This window comes from Andrena cerasifolii, chromosome 16, assembly GCF_050908995.1.
Source record: "Andrena cerasifolii isolate SP2316 chromosome 16, iyAndCera1_principal, whole genome shotgun sequence".
In the NCBI taxonomy this organism is placed as follows: Eukaryota; Metazoa; Arthropoda; class Insecta; order Hymenoptera; family Andrenidae; genus Andrena; species Andrena cerasifolii.
The window spans coordinates 10447458-10465761 of record NC_135133.1 but is presented as its reverse complement, the minus strand read 5'-3'; the positions used below and the strand labels follow the sequence as shown (position 1 = coordinate 10465761).

The 18304-nt window shown below is 40.0% G+C and overlaps 2 protein-coding genes across 10 annotated transcripts in view; one reads left to right on the top strand and one right to left on the bottom strand.

Moving 5' to 3' along the window:
- LOC143377560 (kinesin-like protein KIF13A) overlaps positions 1-18304 on the bottom strand; it is a 133503-nt gene that overhangs the window by 73982 nt on the left and 41217 nt on the right. The gene's annotated exons all lie outside the window — the stretch shown is intronic.
- Pi31 (Proteasome inhibitor 31 kDa) overlaps positions 4848-18304 on the top strand; it is a 59117-nt gene continuing 45660 nt past the window's right edge. The window contains exon 1 of the mRNA XM_076828995.1: positions 4848-5052. The gene's annotated coding sequence lies outside the window, so the exon portion shown is untranslated. The remainder of the gene's footprint in view (positions 5053-18304) is intronic.

Genomic DNA, 18304 nt, shown 5'->3' with positions numbered 1-18304 from the left:
ACAGAAATAATGTAATTCAACAAAGGGGAATTATACACCAGCGCATGCGTCATATAAAAAAGATTATTAATGACATCAACGTGGTATGCACCTAAAGTTCTGTGATCTTCGTTGTATAATAACCTTTAAGCTATTTTCATGTGTTCATTTATACATACGTTATTTATGCGTGTATAAAAATATAAAATTTCGTGTACGATACAACAGGTCTTTTCTTCCATCAATGACTGTTGTTCATTAACAAATTAGAATGCACGAGGATGTTATGAAATAATCGTCGGTTCATTGAGTTGAAAATTGCTTCACCCCAAGTAATTTTCACAGATAAAAATAATCGTAACACTGCCTCGGGTCAATAAATAGCGCAATAATAATTATCAATCGTAGTAGGAAGATACAGAGAAAAGAAAAGAGCTTATGGAAGATAATTGCAAGAATTATGGCGCCATTGACATTACTAAAGACGCAGTAACTGTCTCAATTTACCATTTAATAATCCTACATTCTCTAAACAACTTTTACTTTACTTTCATTCAGCAAAATCAAAGCAAAAATACATATATATTTCTTCAGTCGTTAATATTACGGATGTAAAAATCCCACAAAACATTAACATGCTCTTTATCACGGTAGAGTTTCAAATATTCAGTAACTCCTCAAAGAATACTAAAACAAAAAACAATTAAACTATGATATTCCACAGCAATTCTACAAAATTTTTCACAGTTTCTTTCCCTTGCTTTACTCCAACATCCAATCAAAACACATAATTGCCTCAAAATGAATTTAATTTCACCAGTGACCCACACAATGCCACAAGTGTTATCAATAAATTACCCGGAATACTCCTCTAACTGTCTAAAAAAAAATCACCATCGCAGCGCTACACCCTCGAGCAAATAAAACGCGCGCTCCCACTTGCGTTCACCGCGAGTCGCAATTAATTTCTCGTCAAGCCCGCCAGCAATATTCGCGATTAATTGTAAACAAGAGGCGGACGCTTACACGCGCGATCGAAACGGCAGAAAGCGAAAAACTGGAAAAAAAGCTGGGAGAAATTGGGAAACCGGAAATGTGTCGAGCGCGGCTTGCTATTGATCTTCCCCCTTCGCATTTATTTCTCCCGCCAGATTTATTTCGAGCCAGCCGGATATCGGCCGCTGATGCCCTCTTTAAAAACAATTCATCGACGTTTATCTCGAAACTTCGCGCTAATTTGCGGCAACTATCGGTGACAAGAGGTGGGCTAGCGTCGACATGATGCTGTGCTCGATTCGATTTCCTACGGAAATGATAAATTGACCGCGAGTCTTCGGCACAAAAGAGCGACGCCATTAAACGCGTGGTCGCGATCGTTTGGGGTTTTGAGTAGCTGCAGTTTGGATTGAGTAATCGAAGGCTAAAGAAGCGTAAGCTGTGTGATTATTCGTTACATTTGAGGCTGTACGTATTCGATGAGTTTCATCGTGTTTACTTACTAATTGTACTTGCAATTTCCGACTCTGCCGCGGGTTTTTTTAAAGGGGTAGGTGGATCGTGGAGTCTCTTACCTGTAACATAAAAAGAATTAGATATTAGAATGTGGTTTTAAGGGTAGTTTAGAAGTAATTGTAGTTGTATATAACCTTCATAACTAACAAAAAGCAGTCAAGGAAAATTCAATCTGCTCCCACCCCAAAAGCGCCCCACAGTGAACACAGTAAGTCTACCAAAGATGACCAGTCAAGAGACAAACCAGATAAATAAAATCACAAACAAGCTGAATGTACAGTCTGCTACATCTCCAAACCCATCTCGAAATCGAATTACGAAGGAGGTCAGACGGAAAACAACGACACTCCTAGAGACTTAAAGAAGGAGCCGAAGAAATCATCCCGAAGGAAGATCCCTTTCTCAGATCCAATCCACCTTTATTCTATTATTTAAAACGACCGATCCGAGCGCCCCGAAGGCGGTCGGCTCAAAGAACGTAGCGCTGCTTTTCTTGGAGAAAGCTCGAGGAAGCTCCTCAAGAATTCGTCGACGCGTACTTCAGCCAAGGTTCTCGTCATTCCCGCGCATCCCCGTCTCCAGATTCAAGAGAAACGCGCCATCCCTTTAACCCTTCGCATCCAGCCCCTTCTTTCAAACGGAAGTCTCGATTTCACACAGCAAAGGGGTAGAGCCCCGCGTTTGCCCCTCCAAGGCCTCGATGATCTCTTATTTTCCCAGGCGGAAGAGATGCAGGGAGGGAAGATACCTGCCCTCCCCTATTAACCTACCAGCCTCCCGCGTACGCGGAATTTACCGAAAGAATGCGCACCCGCTGAACCGAGACGCGTCCTTCTTTTTCCTGGCCAGGAATCCCTGTTGATAGTCGAGCGCGGTTCAGCTTCTGCGCCCACTTTTGCGCAAGCTGTGGGTTCGATTGTCAGAATCTGCCCGATGGTTTGTTTGTGTAGGGTGAATTCTTTTTTATTTTAGGAGGTACGTTTTCATGGACATGGGAGGGAAATTTGTGTGAATGGATTATCCAAGGATAAGCGACAAATTATAACTGTGCAGTGGGATAAATGTTCATCATCAAAGGGTAAATGTAAAATTAGATTAATTAGGATTTCTCTGTAATTAAATATTACGTTAAATGCTAAGGGTCCTTTCTACTTTGCCGGTCGAACAAAAGGATTTTAGTTTCACGAATTTTTGTGCAGGGACTACCTATTGTACGGATTTTTATGTGTTTGTGTAATGCTTGTATAACCTAAGTATTTTTGAAGTACATAGAATGAAACGTCACCTCTTATGAGTAGTATTCGAATCCCATGAAATGAAACTTCTGTACTGGAATTGACTCGGAGTCGTGAGTACATATTGAACTTGAACCCATCACTATCAAATGTGTCCTTTTCTATTATTCTGCTACTTGCGCTATTATTTGGCACTTGTTACCTTTGGTACATCCACTTTGCAATTGATAAGAGTATGTACAAATTAAAAGCGAAGTGTTCGCCCGCACCGTTTTCAAAATCCTCGTCCAACTTTTTGTACACCACTGCCAGCTGACATTTTACGAAGGGCCTAATTTTATCGCCCTGTCGATGCCGCCGCGTCCCCAAGTCTCGGCTCGTTCGAACGAGTGTATTAACGTTCAACGAACCGCTATTAAGAAATTAATGGCACGGTACAACGTAGCATCCGCGCGCTCAAAATGGGACGGTCGTTGGTAATACAAATGTCTACAAAAGAAACAAACCGCGAGCACCGTTCCTGTCGCTTTTATGTATCTCTGAAACTACGCTACTGCCTCTGGAACTACTCTAACCATTCGTACGTATAATTAAGCCCGCGCGTTTCCATGCCTGCCGAGTTGTAATGCTTCCGTTTCCACCGAAACTGTCGACTGGCCAGCTGTGCTATCCTCGAACGCGATAGCAGAAACTCTCGCGGAGCTTGTCGTTCGTCTTTTGTCTACATTGTGAAGATCCTCGTGGCACCGCGAGAAAGACAATCCGGTGGTGTGGCAGATGATTCGCTTGAAAGACATTCGAACTTGATGACAACCGCTGCTTGCGCTGGATTTTGAGATCAGCAAATCTTAGAACCAGTACTGTTTAGTTGCAGGGCATCCCAAAATTGTGGGATAAGTATAGGAGAATCTAAGGTTCCTTAGATTCAAATTAATTCCAAAAAGGAGTGAAAGAATCATTTATTATATTTTGATCTGTGGCTTTAGGTTGTAATAAATAAGGTTAAAGAAATAATTATAATTAATAGTGTTATAGTTATATTATGGAATATATTTAAATTGTCAGAAAATGGGGAGTTCCGTCTAGAATTATAAATCCTATATTCAAAATATAATATAAGGAATTAAAAGTCGCGAGTGTGGCTTTCAATGTGTTATTTAACCCTCGCATGGCGGATGCAGGGGCAATTTAGACCCACCTTAAATATCAAACCACGTCTATTACTTCTTGAAGAAATTGACGATTTTATTCTGAGGTGTGTGTGAATTAAATTGTGGCTCAAAATCGCCCCTGCATCCTTCATGGATTCGAATCATTCGTCGCCTAAGAGTTAAAGTGGCCACACAAAGTCCAGACTATATTTTCAGATTCAGAGTACGTAGAAAATGCAAAACTAGGGTTTGGAATGTAGAGTTTATCTATGAGGTAGAAATTCAATGTAGAATCTACCAATTAGGTAGACAAAGAATCTAACATCCATTAAGAAGACAGACATAGAATCTTGAACCTACTTGTGACATATGTAGACATCAAATCTGGAATCCACGTGCGAGATAGAAATCAGATCTAGGATCTCCGTTACATCGAATAAATAAAGAATCCTTTATCATTTCATCATCTAAGGTTTCATTTTCAAAACATAAGGGATTAAAAGTCGCGAGGAGTCTGACTTTCAACGCACACTACTTAAAAGTTGCCAGAGGAAATTCTGAGTATCCCCTCGAAATTCGGAATAAATAGAAAATGCAAAGTTAACTGAAAAATGTGGGAGAGTGCGAGAGGATTGGGCCTGAATTTCGCATTGGGAAAGAAAAGGGAAAGAATGGGTCGTGAAAGTGAAAAATAGGCTCGTTTACTAGGATATCGAGCCCAGTAATACGTTCTTGTCCTTACTATGTTCTAAGTCACGTACACAGGCGATCGAGTCTACCACCGACCGACTCCCCACTTTCCCTGCCTGCCTACCGGCGTCACTGTTTTTGTGTATTCCGAATTTGGAGACAGTCCTCGACGCCCTTGTCGAGGTTAGCTTCGAGCAATCAGTATTATTCGGGCAGTGATTGCGAGAGGGTCTCTCTAAGGACATTCCTCGGGACGCGTTGTTGTAGAGTGACGTGGCAGTGATATGAAACTCGTTTGCATTTTAATATTCCTTGATACACTGGTAAAAATCGAGATACCAGTGACCGAACAAATCGTCAGAATTATTCGTGTGACTCGCGTGTGAGTGCAACTACTACTGGGTTTCTAGTGACGGCCACCGGAAATCGGATTCCTCAACTTTAGCTGCTTCTACCTTGAAAACGAAGTCTGAGATTGCAAAGTGGTAACTAACTTTATGATTTCTTATGGTATGAGGAATTTGCTGGTGTTGGATTGTTTTATAATAATTTTGGAGCAGCCTTATGTGTTCGAAATTGAAACTCAGTTGAACGGTGTGATTCTATAATATTTTTTAACTATTCGAGAAGACTGTAAACAATGTGGAGCGGTTAAATCAAATGTCTGTGGTACGTTGAATACACTTGTGCTTAATTTGAGTAAATTCATAAATTACGATTCTCATGAATTGTGTTCTGTGATAACGGAAGTAAGATATTGACGTTTTTAGGGAATATTGGGAGGCGTTGAGCAAAGTAAATGAACAAATTAAATAGAATTTTGTTAAGTTGAGAAGATAAATTGTGTTTCAATTTGTTTTTCAGTCAATTAGACGACACTGCGTATTAAAATACTACTAGAAATTATATTTAGTCATCCTACTGAATCTCATTCATATTTCAACTTTGCACTTTTATATTCTTCTTCAATAATTCTCCTTCCGAAAAGAACACCATTTCGTACAGTTTTACGCGATGAAATCTCAGTTTGTGCGAATGAAAAGCAACCTGACTAGCATTCCTCGATTGAAACTCCCACGAGGAACTATCTACGTACTCCTCCGCTGCCTAAGTATCTCAAAAGTTTATCTCGAGTCCATTTGTGGCTGTGCACCCATCTCGTGCAGCCGAACCTTCGTACTTGAGAGTCCCTCTCAAGAACGCTATAAATGTAACTTCGATTGGGGATTTGCCGTCGAATCTTCATACTGAGTCAATAAAACTCGGGAATATTTCTCCAAGATCGAGTTTACACACTGTGGGGTTGATACTGTCGCTTCCTATTTCTATTAGTTTTCATGGTAGAAACGTGGCTCTTTTCTTGTAAATACAACAATACACAATATAATAGAAGAATTTGTATTTCCTAATTTCTTAAAATTCCATAATATCGTTGTGCTTTATATTTTCCTGTTAAGAATTCTTTAGCAGCTTATATAACTCAATTACTCAGCAACTCAAAGATGTGGGAGTTAAGTTTATTAGAAGATGTGATGTGATTCGTTATATTAATTTACTCTCCTCACTACTCGGCTTCGCTCGAAATTTAGATTCTGATTTTATAAAAAAAATTTTTTTAGTTTTTTTTGTTGTGAAAATAGTCACATTCATCTGGATTAGTCGGGCATAATGAGCTGAGGCACATTTCATGACCCCAGAATTTATCGTTCGAAAATTTTAGGCGACAGGCAAACACACAAACATATAGAAGCTTTCTGCTGTACATATTAAGAATACTGTTCATGCGTTGCGCTGATAAGAGCGACGACACTTATTGTTAGTCGGATTTACGCCAGTACCTATGTTTCGAAACGCTCTGCTCTTGTTAGTTAGGTGCTAAAGAGAAATGTTCTTATCTCGCAGTCAAGTATGAATTTATAACTTAATTCACTGCGAATGTAAACAGATGGAGCCTTTAAGACTTAAAAACTGTTATTAAGTCAAATTATAAAAATTCGGACTTACACCCCTATGATTGTCAGCCCTGCAATTCTTCAACGCCACATCTACACCGCCTCTTAACTCTCCTGATTTTAAACACACTTATTCAGCAATGAAACAAGACCAATTACGATGGCGAAGACGAGAGGGTCCGTCTGTCGCGCAAAGATGGTAACGCCTCAAAGAAACTGGAGTTGAAAAGGCAATAAGGCAGAGTTGAAACGCCACGTCGCGTCCTTCGTACGCTCCGCGCAAATCCACCCCTCGAATAAAATTGAAATTTTAAAATCCAGCAGCAACGCCGACCGCTGCGAATGAGAAACGGGCAGCGTGCGTAAACCCACGGGAAGATACATGCTCGCAATATGCGTCCCGCTTCCAGATTGCCTCCATCTATGGAAATGAAATTTATAGAAGCGCCCCCAGCGAGAGGGTGGGAGCAACGTATAATAAAGTATAAGTATAATAAAGATACCCTCACAATTTTACATGGATCCTCTGCTCAGTTTCCGAAAAAAAACACTCACAAAGTTTTATATAAACTTGTGCTCGTCGATTGGGGTTCCCCCTTAAGCTTCCTGATGTGTTCAAAGAGCGCTATAAAGCTTTATAACTTCAGTGGATTTTTGATTTTTTTTTTTATATTAAATAGTATGGATTGAAGAATAGTATGAATAGCAATTTGGGGTGGGTTTCTTCTTCTTTTTTTGATATTGGAATGGGGTGTTCTTGGTTGAGATTAATAATTCTCTTGTTCATTGGTGGATTTTTTTAATTTTGCGGGATATGTGGCTGTGCTGGATATAGTTTGTTTGCAGGGAACGTTAATGCTACAGTAAAATCAATAAGCTTTGTTGGTTTGAATTATTTGTTACCCTACGGCGACCCAGTTGCGAGAGACATGTATTTTTCAATATTGCAATAATGGAAATGCGCTCCAAATATTGAATAAACATTCGGAGAACGTTTATTCGAGCCTGATACCGGGAGATGGTGGAAATTGAAATGCCTGGAATGAGTACATATTTAGTTTCGTATCCAAGCTGGTTGAATATACCTGATTATCTAAAAATAAATCTTATTCAAATTACTGTAGGTATCTAAATTCTAATTATTTACTAAAAAAAATGTAACAAACAGCGGGAAGTACAAAACAAAGTCGATTGGATCCAAATTACATAAAAAGGAATATACTTTTCGAACATACGTGTACAACGTTTGGATAACAGGTGTTCAGAAACTGGAGGTTCTACTGTACTTAGTTTGTTATTTAACTAACAGTAAAAAGGCTTGAAAAGGAACAGCAATATCTAAATGAGCTCCACAGAAACCAATGTGACTAACTCCAAAAAAAAGTAGAGAAAATGGATAAAATTATACACATTGTGTTTTAAAATTTCGTTCGAAATATATATACAACCAAATTTTGTAGAATGCATTATTGAAAATATGTAGCTTTAATATCACAATGTGCAAAACACGTAGTATATATATATATATCGAGAATAATTATTGTTCAAGTGTTTACAAATTTCGCGCGAACTCAGGCAGTTAATCGATTTGGTAGCTGAAAAGAGGAAATTACAGAGAAATTGAATACTATAAAATTTCACCGTCACAACATATTTATTACAGGACTTCAAACAAAAAAAACAATATAATTGTCTATTACTATTTTCAAATGGAGTTAATCACATGGCTTCTGAAATAGGTTACTTCAATGTTTCCCAATCTTTGTTGAGTCGCGATTCCCCTTTATAATATTCAAATAAGGTAAAAAAAAAACACTTTAAAAATAGGTATTTCAGAATATAATTCTAACTTAATAATATTTAAAAAAATATCATAGCGGCCCTCCAGAAAACACTTCGCGATCCACAGTTTGAGAATCACTGGGTTATTCAGCAGCGATAAAAATTGTCATCTCGTGGTGATAACTAGGATTATCAAGGCATATAATTTTATTTATGAAAATTTGTGCTTTGGTACTACAATTTGAAAAATTAGAAAAACTGGTGTCCATCACCTCTGAATGACTCAACCTGTCCATTTACCCTCGGATGGCCGATAAAGGGTCCACTTTGACCCGTCCTAGATATCAAAATACCCATGTCACTTATTATTATATATAATTATTTCTTGAAGATAAGAATTTCTTAATAAATCCTGACAAGGTCAGAATCTCCGTCGAAAATTTATTCTGAGGTTTGCATGAACGGAATTTTGGAGTAAAATGTACCTGTAGTCCCAGGGTGAAAGCATCCTGTAGGAAGACGACCGAGGGCCCCCATTAAGGAAGAATTACGATATCCAGGTGTCCCCATTCGATACAATTGTCCAACAAGGAACGAGCAATCGCGACGTCGCGATTGCCCCTTCGTCTTGATTGCCTCCAAGAAGGCTAATACCAATATTCACACTCGAGGGAGTCGCAGCTCGCAACGTTCGAGCTGGCAGCCTCGTTTACTTATCTGCAGCATTCGTACAAGCCGCCGGGGCGGTCGATACTTCCCTGTGGAACACATGATTTCCCCAGAACCGTCACTCCGACCAGCGAACAACCAATGGGACCCAGTTTTTGCGGGCAATTGCACTGGAACTCGCGTAATTCAGCGCCGACGTATAGGCAAATATGTACGCGGCATCGGCAATCGGCGAAACCAGCGCCGCTCGGTTCAATATGTTTTCGCTCAGGGGCAGGGAGCAAACTTGAAATTCGTAAAGCCAACAGGGTATTAAGCAAACGAAAGGCTCTCTGGACATCTAATTAAATGGGGAAAGTCGGGAGTCTCTCTCTCCCTCTCGTTTGAGTAGCCCCGTTTCCACAGAAACGTCAGCTGCTGAATAGAATAAAATTAAGATAACCTTATGGTTCGCAATCTGCCTCTCTATCTTGACATACCTATTCCGCCACAGTTCGGTGTACCTTGCATTCTAGACTTGCAAATGTTTACCCTACCTAATTGTATATTGTATACCTAACTGTATAGTGGTATAAACTAGCTTTACTTCCCAGCTTCGCTCAGAATATAGATTCTGATTTCTTTTTTTTTTTTGTGGAAATAGTCACATTCATCTAGCCAGGTGTAATGAGCAGAGGCACATTTTGCAAGCATCTTTAATTATCGAGAAAACGAACTTTAAATTCTGAAAGTAAGAAAGTAATTAAAAATGTTCCCTTACTATTACACTGTTACTGATTTTTTTTTTAATACAAAATCTAAAAAGTTGTATGACAAAAATACACGATTTTTTATCTCTTCACTCTCCTACAGTTCCAACTTCGTGTTCATTTGTATGCATTGCGGTGGATTCTGGTGCATACGTTATTTGTTATGGTAATAGTCTATGGTTGCATTGAAAATCTCCACTCGATATTTTAGTTGACAGCTGAATGCAAATGAAGTGAGTGAAACATTGCTCCTATATGTCAACTAAATAATAAGACATTCTGGGAAGGGAATTTATTCACGTTCAACAACCCAATAATTTAATTGCACATTTCTTCGAATGGCTTAAAGTAGATGGACATTCGAAAGACTTCCTTCGTTACCGTTTTCGAAGACACCATCTTCAAACAAGCTCCATCCTTTTCTCACATTTTTTCTCTGTCTCTCTGGAGGCTCCCCTCTTAACACCATTTCCGAGCCTCGCGATGGAAAATCAGCTGGAAGTGTTGAAACCCAATCAGCGCGATGAATAATTAATCACCGTAATACGCTTTTGGCAAAGGGTGGAAAAAATCGGCGCGATTAATTATACATGCGGGGGCAGTCGGTTGCCTCGGAAAGAGAGCCTGAATTCAAAGGCAAGCCGCGCAAACACGAAGCCACTCGAAGCTTCTCGCGGTGTCCATTGATTCGAGTATTGGGTCTAATTTCATTTGGATAACGAATGAAGTCTGTCGCTGTCGGGAATTTAGGTGACGAGTAATATCAAGTTCCATTTATTGAGGATCAATTGGGGCAAGTTATAAGGAAAGCTACCAGTTCTTAAAATGACAAAAAATTAGTTAAACAAAGTGGGGATCCCATCATTTTGTGATCTTTATTTTGCAAAAAATTCGCAACCAATAGAACAACTCTTACATTATACAATTATTAAAACTACCATGCCAGTTCCATTTTAGGCTTAAAAATAACTACTAAAAATTACAAATATTATTAATTGAAGAGTCCTTGCAGAGAACACTGTAAGTGCCAAAAATCAAATTCAATACTATAGTATTACCATTGACACGTAGAACATTTTCCGACAATTTTTTTTTAATTTTGGCACTTACAGTGTTTTCTACAAAGACTGCAATTATACTACTCACTATTAAATAACTCATTCAAGAACATTTTAAAATAATAACAAGGAAGAAAATATACCCAACAGAAATAAAGTTACTTTTCTTTAACAATGAAAATCTTGAAACTAAATTTACTCAATTTCAGATCATTGAGGGTTGGTAGATTTCTGCATAACTTGATCCAATTATGACACAATTTCTTAAAAAATAGTAGAGATAACTAAGAAGAAACATATTCCATTATGTAGATAATTTTCTATAGTTCTCATAAACGAAACTGAAGGGGTTGGTGAATTTTACTTGAGAAGACTTTTGCAAAGAAAGAAAAGCTTCTCGGCTCTTCCAATTTTCCTCGCGAAAACTGTCTTCAATTTCAAATCACTTACTGCGGACACAATTTACATTACAAATTTCGCTCTCCTTTCCCATTTCCAAGTGCCTGTTCAAAAACAGGCATAACCAAAAAACAAAATTCAACATGCCAAACTAATATTTCAAAAATACCTCCACCTCTCAGAATCCGATCATCCCCCACATTCCCCGCCTCCACCGCACATCTATCGCCCTCCGCCATTCGCACAATGGCACCGCGCAAATCCCGCGCATTAACAAAGTACCTGCAACTTCAAACTAAAAACAAAGCCACTTTGCACCTCATTTCCCCGTTTAACCATACAGAATCCCCCGAGTCGAAGCTGGCGGTCGATTTTTCCACCCGAGCTTTTCTATTTCCCCGCGAGCCTCCAGCCCCTGGACGAGAGGGCGGCCGGGTGTGCGGCGAGTTTAACGTGAAATTTATTGCCGCGGCGTGCACAACGCTCGATACGTGACGAAAATTCATGCACGACCAGGCCCCCCGTCCGTGATAATACATAATGCAAAGAATCTAAGTATTACCAGCGTGTGCAATTGGACACCTTCCAGCGTCCGAGGAAACGGGCGGCGGGGGGATGAAGACGATAGCGTCGGTTCGACGAACTTTTTCGAGGGGGAACAACGGATCGGGGGCGGAGGGCAGTGAGTAGGGAAAAGGGGGGAAAAGTCACCAAGAGGCACAGGCTTGCACTCTCGCTTTCTACGTGTGGGTCCGTCGGGAGACGTGGGCGGCGGACAAGTTTGAGCGGACGGCAGCGAGATGGAGGGCAGAAAGTTTCTGAATTAGATTTTGCTTAATTATCGTAGCTGCTCGCGTCCCTGGCAGGCTTCTCTGCCGATTTCTGACGAAGTTTCGCGGAGGAGGAGTTAGGAAGATGCTGAATTTGTTGATATTGGTAGCTGTTGTTGGTATATATTATTATACAAGGAAATAGCTAGCCCAAAACGAACTGAAATTGTAAAACCAAAGCAGGAAATTTAAATAATATTTTTGCGAATAGAATAAACTAACCTATCATTTCTTTCCATGACGTCTGACCTACCATTATATCATAGACTCACTTGCAGAACATGTGAATATTAGCAGTTAATAGACAAATTCTAAAACTATCACGGGCTTACCCGAGTTTACCCTATCTCAGCAACTAGGGCCGACCGGCATTTTCGTCAAAGGAAAAGGTTACAGAAACATCCTGACAGTTTTCTAAAATTCTGAAAACTATGGAAAACAGAACTACTCACCACCTTACTAGTAACCATAACACCTTGCGTCCCAAAAAGTAGTCACCACTGAAATTTGTGTCTTCGAAAGTTTCCTCGCCTTTCCTTATCAGAAAGGACGTCCAAGACAATCTAGAGCTCTATCAAAACTTCTAATTCATCACCCCACCCTGTGTTTCCCAATTCAGCAACCTCGGAATATTCCACACCAAAATGTCCCTCTTCGGCGAGCAAAGTGACAGCGCAGTTTAATCGAATTTTGAAAGCCGTCGCCAGTCGGGCCACGTAAATTATGTCCGACCCGGCATTTCGTGGATCGAAAACAACACGTGGGTGTTCGTGTAGGAAACGCGAGCGGCGTTTCAAGGAAAACGAGAAAAATACTCCGGCCATCGCCGAGGGAAGCTCGTGACTGGTTTCCTCGTGCAATTTTCATCCTCACTGATCGATCGATTAATAAGACGCGATAACAGCTAATTAAGGTAGTAACGGCTGGAAAGGGGGACGGTGTAACTTGGACGTACCGAAGGGCAAAAGAAAATGTCGTTTCTAATGCAAGCGTAATGAGGGCCAGTCGACGGACGACGGCTCGATAACGAATGGCGCGCGGCCAGAGAATGCAAAACAGCTGTTTCGCATACAGAGGGAAGAGCTTAATTAACCGGCCCGTGTTAATTCGTTGAAATGGCGGCGGCGGTTATCGAGTAAGGATTAATCGCACGTCCAATTGTCAGCTGCCCTAGAAGCATTCTGGATTCCGGGCTTCGTCACGAAATATCTGATTTCACGAGAACAGGATTGGGGGAAATGATTATTTTTATGAAATCAAGATTTCGGTACTTTTATAAATCTCATGTTATACAGGTTTTTCATATGCAGAGTCCAGAGAAACATCATTTTATTTATTTATTTTTTAAAGGATTTCGTCTGTGATTCAGTTTGTTAAAATGGAGGATAGTGTTGCTATGTTTTAAAAAAAATCAAATTTACTTCAAAGTCACTTAAAAGAAAGTGGGATGAAGTATTATGCATTTAGTACAGTTTGAAATCAGAATTGAAGAGTCCTTATAGAAAACACTGTAAGTGCCAAAAATCAAATTTTTCAGGAAAGAGAAAAACTTCCTCGCCTTTAAATTTGTTTTGATTGCTAAATATGCTTAAGTATACTAAATAACCCAAGTACGTCACAAAATTTTCTTTTTTTTTGCACAAATTCATTTGTTTAAATCTACAAGCACGCTAAGGACCAATTCTATTTACCTATCATCTAGCACTATTAGTCATTTATTTACAAAGGAAAATTGCATTGAAATTCTATACTATAGTATTACCACTGGCACGTAGAACATTTTCCGATAAAAATGGCACTTACAGTGTTTTCTACGAGGACTAATTTAGATTAATTTCGAAACAATGAACGAGGGTTAATCGAATGGCCAATTATCACTCGTGCAAACGTGGCTTTATGAATAATAGATTGTTGGGAACATTAAACCTCGCAGGTAGAGCCCGGATGACCTCAGTGGACCTGTTTCGCCCACCAGCATTTTTCAGTTCGCGTCATTTGCATTTGCATTTCCTGCTCCATTTTAATGAGATGCATAAATACATTTTCAAACACCGTCGAACCTTTTAGCGCAACCAGTGATCGGTAAATAACAGAAACGAATGGACCACTGAAACATATTAATGTAATGAAAGTATCCTCTTTCAATGTTTCGGAAGAAAGTGTGGAGGCAGTGTAACGAATAGTCGCCTGGCGGGAGCTTCATTAAGGGCCGTAATTAAGGGGCCTTTTTATCCGCGGAAGTGGAGTTTGCTTGAACACACCGGCGAAGATCGTGCAATGACTCGAGATCCTCAAAAGCACGGGAGAATTAAATTACCGTCACTGGCGAATCGAAACGGTGGTATTTGCGAAAATAAAACGGAGGAACAGGGAATGAAAAATCTCTTTCAGCGGAGACGTACACGGTTAAGGCACTTAATAATCGTGGAAAGTAAAGCTGGAGGAACGTGAAATTAGCTCCGCGGTTCGGATTGTTCAACAAACCGCGGTTTATTCTTTTCTGGAGATCTTATGGAAGGATGAATCCCAAGAAAACTGTTCTGGGGTTAATATTGGTGGAAGAACTGGTTCAAGTCGATGCACAATATGTTATTTAATATAACTTTGATAATGTTAAGGGAAGAGGGTTTACGCGATTCGCACCAGAACTACCGAGAATAATTAATGTATAACTATTTTTACCAGACCAGTCAAAATCACTGGTTTTTTTATAAAATACGTTATGCGAGGAAAATAAACCTTTATTCATATTTTGAATTTTTTATATTGTTAAAAATAGACTTTTTTGTACTTAAAAATGTTAAATTTATTACCAAATTTTAAACCAATCATTTTGACTGGTTTGGTAGTTCTAATGTTGATTGGGGAAGTCGAGTTAACTCGTCACTTGCATACACTTTTACTTCCGTTCAGTCTTCTTGAAACCTTATATACAGTTACTTACAAAATTACTCGTTCTGCCTATATATAATATGTATATTTTACACCCTTTAACCTGAATTAATATACTTTTGTATCGGGTGTATTCAATAGAAAAATTTAAACAGTTTATTTAAAAAAAGTATTACTATCTTTGAAAATAGCAGATATCGCGCAAAAAATACTCCCTCAAATTCAATAAATCAATATTCTTCTAATAATCACTACTGTAATATCCGCTGTTTGCTGGACCGAGTTACATCACCATTCATCGTTTCCACATGTGCATTTCAAAATACACAAGAAGCATTTATAAAACATTCCATGTCACGTGTACCACCGGTGGCCCACGCAGAACGTCCCATTCAGTGCAAACACATCTAATAAAAACCAAGTTTCAGATACTCGAAGACGAAACGTACTGAACTAAAAATTTACTATAAAATTTGCCGCGCGCTAGTAATTTCCCGTGGCCAGTTTAAAATACCAGAACACTCGTATTTGGAATGAAGGATCGCCGAAAGTTTCGTGGAGCCTGGAAGAATGCTTTCGGAATCTTTCACTCGACCAATCGGAGTTTGGAACTGTATAACTTCGTCAGCTTAAACTCCCAAGTTCCGTGAAGAATTATGCGCGAAATGGGCCGATGGATCGCTCCAAGGAATAACAGGCGCAGCGGAGGAAACATGAATCACCCGCGGGGCTGAAAAATCACTTTCCACGTATCAGGCCCTGGGAGCTAACAAATTGCAGTGTGGCAGTTGCTTGCCATCATAAAACGGATATTAGGTGGTCATTCTCCGCGCAGACGTGGGCTACTTTGTCACGGGCTTAATCTTGTTATGCCTGTCTGCCGTAAAAGGTAATATCTGCAGGCTGAAGGGACATCTTATCTTCTGCCACTTTTCCGTCCCGCGCTTCGTCAGGAAGCTCGTGAACCTCGAACTGAATTGGCCCAGTCGTGGACCTCTTAAGTACGAATTAAAACGTGCAGAAATTAGTGGTCGACGTTGAACGTGACGGAAGAAAGGAGGATTTCTTCCCTCTGCTGTAATATATAATGAGGAGCTGACGACCTACTTTGCTTGTGCCAGTGTCGTCGTTTAAAAAAGAAGAGGGTAAAAATATCGACTGCATGTTGGGATACACTTGTGGCTAATTAAACTGCACTGTAACTTCTTCTTATAACAGAAATCGCGATTGCAGCGTGGGTGGAATAGGCGTGATTGTTTGGAAATCACTTTTTTTGGAGTTCACGAAGATTATTATTTTTATAGTTAGAGGATAGCTTGAATAATTTTGGTTAATTTGTGATTTTACTAGAAAGTAAGAAGCATGTTGAATTCACTTATTCGCTTTTGGTTTAATGGGTAGGTTTTAGAGGTGCCTCGTTATTAAATACAGGTTGCCTGTAGTAGATTTGCGAAATGGATTTTCAGGTGAATTCTAGAGAAATTTTCAAACCTAATATTATAACTAGGATTCGAAAAACCAAGATGATCTTTGGCAGTTCTTTTTCCTTGAAAATATTTTTTCGTTTTAAAATACACTCTTTAATGTAACAATTGTGTAAATTTAATTCGAGAACTAAGAAGATTGAATTACTAATTAATTTTCCTTCAAAATTTGCATACTTCTTGCCCTTCTTCCTGCATCAACCTCAACTCAATTTCTAATCTGCAGAACCTGATACCACATTCCTTTCATCCTTAAATTGAAACTTTTAATTTGATAATGCAAATAATCCCCCGGTGTACCAGAGAATCAGAATTTAGAAAATTCACAAAATCAGAGGAATTAGAAATGTTTAAATTCCAAACAACGTGTTGGTTCCATGGATTTTTCCATCCCTAAACCAACAATTTTTTACTCCCCCGCTAATGTATGTAGTGTTGTTTTTTTTCTCTTGTAAATTTTCTCATGGGACTGACCTTACCGATAAAGAGAAATCACTCGTAGGGACAAGAAACTGCAGACACGACGTTATTTTACGCACGACGAGATATCGTTCGCGCGTTCCTAGTGGATCAAAGCTCTGGATTGAGAACGATCGCGAAACCCTAGAATCGTCTCGCCAACGCAGACCTATCCTAACGACTACGGTTAATTTCCCAGAATAAGGAAAACCGTCGTGTCGACGATCGACGAGTAACTGGTTTCCCGTCGCGTCGAAAGGCTCGAGTTAAATTGAAACAGCCTGGCACCAGAGTACCGATAAATTTTAGACGGGGCCGTGGGAATTGATTAACCGACAGCGGTCTGCCTCAGGACACGCCGAGATTTGATAAAGATTGTCTTTATTCTGTGGTTTCCACCCACTTCTACGAGAAATGTGAATGCTCAGCTGAGAATAATATTGAAAGAAAAATCTTGGATCATGATTTTGGTGAATGAAATTGGGATGCTGTAGGAAAGATTTGAAAGTGGAGTCAACTGAAATCAGGCCTCAAAGTTATCTCGTTGCTTCGTTTCATTCGCGTAACTATATTTTTCTTTTGGTAATGTAATACAGGATAAAAGTCTCAACAATTCTTATTCTTAAAGTTCAGTTCTATATCGCACAGTTACAAAATTATAAAAAATAAACGGGAAAAAACGCGAGTACTTTTAGGGCTGATTGCACCCCTTCAGAGTGAATTTCCGCAGAAAAAAAATTGCTCATTAAAAAGTTTCATTAAAGTCTACTACCACCATCCACGACCACGCAACTCCCCTTACAACCCCCCAAACCACCCCTCAATTACCAAAGAAGCTCCACATACACCCTTCGTCACCAACGACCACACCGAAAGAGACCCCCCCAAAAATATGTACTTCCTATAAAGAAAATTTCACCCCCCCAGCCATTTCCTCGAGGGGGTGGATTCTCCGATGAGTTCTCGACAGCCCAGCTTCGATAACTCCTCGATTCGAGAGGGGCTGGCTCGGTGATCTGCAAGTTCGACGCGCGTATTCACCGTTTTTCCGCGAGGCACATTTACAGGGCCATTTTCTATGCCATTCCGGCAGACGTCAATGCATCATTTCCCGAGGGTTTCGCGCTGGTTTAATCTCGAGGCGGGAGACCTTGCGCGTTTTGTCCGCAGCGAGCCCGAAGGTGCAGGATCCACCTCTCCCTCTCCGCGCTAAAAACATATTGAAACGCCCAGCTGCCAGCCAGACCGCCCTCGTGCCGTTAAATTAACGTCAAGCCGTGTTGGTATTTAGGCCAAACCCGCTTCAACCCTCTCCCTGTGTCTTCCGCGCGGCTCGGGCTATTCGTTATCAATCCCGCTGGCCTATTCCGATCGGGGAAAGGGGGGGGATGGACTGGCGTGCTCCGAGGATGTACGGTTTTCTCGCTCGCGGTGAAACGGTTCGGATAATGGAGTCTGGAGAG